The sequence below is a fragment of the Salvia miltiorrhiza genome, chromosome 3 (genome assembly GCF_028751815.1).
Source record: "Salvia miltiorrhiza cultivar Shanhuang (shh) chromosome 3, IMPLAD_Smil_shh, whole genome shotgun sequence".
In the NCBI taxonomy this organism is placed as follows: Eukaryota; Viridiplantae; Streptophyta; class Magnoliopsida; order Lamiales; family Lamiaceae; genus Salvia; species Salvia miltiorrhiza.
The window spans coordinates 27,039,076-27,043,207 of record NC_080389.1 but is presented as its reverse complement, the minus strand read 5'-3'; positions in this window follow the sequence as shown (position 1 = coordinate 27,043,207).

Sequence of the window (4,132 nt, the reverse complement as noted above, 5' to 3'; positions counted from 1 at the left end):
TGCCTACAGCACCGGGAGGAAAATGCTTTCTTATCGTGGCAGTAGATTATTTTTCTAAATGGGTTGAGGCTGAGGCCGTGGGCAAGATAGATGAAGTGACGGTGGAACGTTTCATTTGGAGGAACATCTGTTGCAGATTCGGTGTACCGAGAATCATTGTGTCTGACAATGGGACTCAATTTACAGGGCAGAGAATCGCGGATTTTTGTGATCGAATGGACATCACTCAGCGTTTCGTCTCAGTGGCCCACCCACAAGCAAATGGTCAGGTGGAATTAGCCAACAGAACAATCTGCGAAGGGATTAAGAAGAGGCTGAACCAGAGCAGAGGGAAGTGGGTTGAAGAATTGGATACCGTCCTCTGGGCTTATCGCACCAGTCCAAAGACGGCAACAGGGGAGGCTCCCTTCACGCTGGTATATGGATCCAATGCGGTGATACCAGCAGAGGCCAGATTGGAATCATACCGCATAATCACCTACGATACAGAGCGTAACGCCGATCTCCGAAGAACTGAGCTCGATCTTGCGGAAGCGCAGCGGGAAGAAGCGCAAATCAGAGCAGCAAAATATAAAAGTGTCATCAAAGCAGGGTACGACAAAAGGGTCAGAGCAAGGAAGCTGGTCAAGGGTGATCCAGTATTGAAAAGAGCAAACGCATTAAAGGCAGTGGGCAAGTTTGAAGCAAATTGGGAAGGACCATTCATCATTACAGAGGTCTTGGGTGGTGGAGCGTACACATTGTCGGATTCAGACGGCAGAGCTCTCCCCAGGCCATGGAATATAAACACACTCAAAAAGTTTTATGTATAACTGCTTCTTAGCAGGAGTAATCACTTGTAGACCGGATACTCTTTTTCCCCACAGGGGTTTTAACGAGGTCCGGGGCCATGATATCAATAAAACAGATATGTGGTTCTAGGGAATTCCCTGGTGTGGTGTTTGTTTATTTCAATTATTGCTTTCTTACATTACATATGCCGTTTAACATGTTCATGCAGAGCATTGCACATGTCACCAGAGGGGGGAGTAGGGTGGATACCCGTAATCCCCAATTTTCAAATTCAAAATACAAACTGCTTCTTAGCAGGACAAGGGAGAAATAAATACAAAAACTGCTTCTTAGCAGGTCAAAGGGAAAACAAAACATCAAGAGCTGACAACTTCGCCTCCATGTGTCAACACTTCAAGCTTTTCTCTTCCATCGGCGGATACTCATGCCAGATCTACCGCAGATCCACCTCGGATCTACTCCACACCTGCAGAATAATCAAGAAAAGCAACAAGTAAAAGTGCCAGAAGGAAAGAATACGGAGGAAAAGACCAATCAACTTCCAGATCTCGGGAAACCGGTAATAATGCTCTCAAGTACGGGAAGTCCCCTCCTCACAATCACAAAGCCAGAGACCTGCACTGGAAGCACAGAGGAAAAAGCAAAACCTTCAGGGATGTGAGGGCTCAGAGGGGAACTTCCCTTACTTGAGTGCCTTACAACCAAGCTAAGAACGGTTCAGGGGGGAAACTTTCTTCAGGAACCCTGGAGATAAAACTCTCAAGCGGGGGAGAGTCCTGTCTTTTCAGTATACAACCTCTTAACAGGACTCGCTCCCCCGATTGAGAGCTTTACAACCAAGATGGGGAAAGATACAGGAAAGGAGAGGCAAGGGACGGTAGATCTAGGGTCTGAGAGGAAGTTGGAAAAGGGCAATGAGGAAGCTTCCTGTAAGAATCTCGGAGATAAAACCCTCAGGCGGGGGGGAGTCCTGATTTTTCAGTCACCAACGGGCGCCGGCGTACTTTCGCAAAAGGACTCACTCCCCCGGCTGAGGGCGTTACAACCAAGATAAGAAGGCATTTTGAGCCAAAAAGACGGGAGATCTAGGGTTTGAGAGGAGAGCATTTTGGGCCGGCGGAAAGAAAATAAGGGATGCTGAGCTAGGTCACGAAGGAGGGAGGGGTATATATAGAGATAGTATTGGGCCTAAGAAAGGGGCCAAGGGGTAATAGGCTCACACGAACTTATGGGCCAGAGAAGGAAGTAAGAAGTAATTGGGCCAACATGTTCATAACAGAGTATTGCACATGTCACCAGAGGGGGGAGTAGGGTGTATACCCGTAGTCCCCAATTTTCAAATTCAAAAATGGCTTCTCAACAAGTCAAGGGAAAAACAGAGGGATCACGCTCCAGCAGAGCAGAGGGAGCACGCTCCACCAGAACAGAGGGAAGCGCTCGTAAGTCGCGAAAGTTGGTCGTGCCATCCGGGCCTTCCATGCTCCGCGCAGAGGGAGGGAAGCGCTCGTAAGCCGCGAAAGTTGGTCGTGCCATCCGGGCCTTCCATGCTCCGCGCAGAGGGAGGGAAGCGCTCGTAAGCCGCGAAAGTTGGTCGTGCCATCCGGGCCTTCCATGCTCCGCGCAGAGGGAGGGAAGCGCTCGTAAGCCGCGAAAGTTGGTCATGCCATCCGGGCCTTCCATGCTCCGCGCAGAGGGATACTACTTAATCATAAGCCGCGAAAGTTGGTCGTGCCATCCGGGCCTTCCATGCTCCGCGCAGAGGTGGCACTTAATCGTAAGCCGCGAAAGTTGGTTACACCCCCCGGGTCCTCCATGATCCGCGCAGAGGTTGTCCTTAACCGTAAGCCATGAAAGTTGGTCGCACCCCCCGGGTTTTCCATACTCCGTGCAGGGTGTTCTTTCAATCGTAAGCCGCAAAAGTTGGTCGTGCCATCCGGGCCTTCCATGCTCCGCGCAGAGATTGCACATAATCGTAAGCCACGAAAGTTGGTTGTACCCCCCTGGGTCCTCCATGCTCCGTGCAGAGGTTGCATTTAACCGTAAGCCACGGAAGTTGGTCGCACCCTCCGGGTTTTCCATGCTCCGTGCAGGGGGTTACTATTCAATCGTAAGCCGCGAAAGTTGGTCGTGCCATCCGGGCCTTCCATGCTCCGCGCAGAGATTGCACATAATCGTAAGCCACGAAAGTTGGTTGTACCCCCCCTGGGTCCTCCATGCTCCGTGCAGAGGTTGCATTTAACCGTAAGCCACGGAAGTTGGTCGCACCCTCCGGGTTTTCCATGCTCCGTGCATGGGGTTACTATTTAATCGTAAGTCGCGAAAGTTGGTTGCATCCCCCGGGTCTTCCATGCTCCGCGCAGAGGGTTACTATTTAATCGTAAGCCGCGAAAGTTGGTTGCACCCCCCGGGTCCTCCATGCTCCGCGCAGAGGGTTACTTTTTAATCGTAAGCCGCGAAAGTTGGTTGCACCCCCCGGGTCTTCCATGCTCCGCGCAGAGGGTTACTATTTAATCGTAAGCTGCAAAAGTTGGTGGCACCCCCCGGGTCCTCCATGCTCCGCGCAGAGTGCTCGAGCTAGGATGGGAAGCAGCTTGGATGGGAAGCAGCTCGGATAGGAAGCAGCTTAGGTGGGAAACAGCAAAGGAGCACTTAGATGAAAAACAATCACGAAATCTCTGGCAGAGAAGTTAACCAAATCTTCGTAAGAGGAGGCGGCAAAATCTCTGGCAGAGAAGTCATCAAAATCCTCGCCAGAGGAGCCATCAAAATCCTCGCCAGAGGAGTCATCATAATCCTCGCCAGAGGAGTCATCAAAATCCTCGCCAGAGGAATCATCAGAATCCTCGCCAGAGGAGTCATCAGAATCCTCGTCAGAGGAGTCATCAGAATCCTCGCCAGAGGAGTCATCAAAATCCTCGCCAGAGGAATCATCAGAATCCTCGCCAGAGGAGTCATCAGAATCCTCGTCAGAGGAGTCATCAGAATCCTCGCCAGAGGAGTCATCAAAATCCTCGCCAGAGGAGCTATCAAAATCCTCGCCAGAGGAATCATCAAAATCCTCGCCAGAGGAGTCATCAGAATCCTCGTCAGAAGAATCATCAGAATCAAATCAAATCAGCAGAGGAGATGCGAGAATATAAACTCAGCATGAACAAGCAACAAAAAACAACACAAAGAACAAAGGGAAAAAAGCGACATAAGCGGAAAAGAAGTTTCATAAAAACGTGCCAAGGAGGCACAGCTGTACACCAAAAATCGGAGGTAAGTATTCAGTCTGTACAAAATAAAGAGTTACAAAAATTATTATCAAATTAGGCAGGAGGGATGGAGGCATCTTCAG